The following is a 472-nucleotide window of genomic DNA, read 5'->3' as shown; positions in this document are numbered from 1 at the left end:
CATTACACACAGACCTTAAGAAAATGAAAATGAGAACACTGCAATAAAGGTTTTCACTTCTCTCTTCCACAGGACCACCTGAACCAAAGATCACAAACAGCCTTTCTGTTCCAGGTACAGGCCCAAATCCAGCAAAGCCACCAAACAAAAAGCCAACAAACAAAGCCAGAAAACGCCTTTTAATGCGTGAGTCAGTCTGTCTGTCTAACTCTACATTTAACCCTGTGTTGTTTAATCCTCACTATGGTTACTGTGAGCATGTTGTAGCAATGATGTCTTTTCTGTGAATATTTTATTGACAGTTTAAAAGTACATTTGGGGCCATCTAGTGGAGAAGATCTGGTACTGGACCTCATACGAATAGGAAATAATGGTGTGTGTGTGTGTGTGTGTGTGTGTGTGTGTGTGTGTGTGTGTGTGTGTGTGTGTGTGTGTGTGTGTGTGTGTGTGTGTGTGTGTAGACTGTGCATAT

General features: G+C 41.7%; 1 protein-coding gene across 1 annotated transcript in view; it reads left to right on the top strand.

Moving 5' to 3' along the window:
- Window positions 1-467: 467 nt before the first annotated feature.
- The window catches only part of LOC308074068 (C-type lectin domain family 17, member A-like), a gene marked incomplete at its 3' end in the record, with an annotated part of 12,868 nt that continues 12,863 nt past the window's right edge, over window positions 468-472 (top strand). The window contains exon 1 of the mRNA XM_080413405.1: window positions 468-472. This exon is cut by the window's right edge and continues 121 nt beyond it.

The sequence above is a fragment of the Gymnoscopelus braueri genome (genome assembly GCF_963280865.1).
Source record: "Gymnoscopelus braueri genome assembly, chromosome: 2".
In the NCBI taxonomy this organism is placed as follows: domain Eukaryota; kingdom Metazoa; phylum Chordata; class Actinopteri; order Myctophiformes; family Myctophidae; genus Gymnoscopelus; species Gymnoscopelus braueri.
This window is presented reverse-complemented; position numbering and strand designations above follow the sequence as displayed.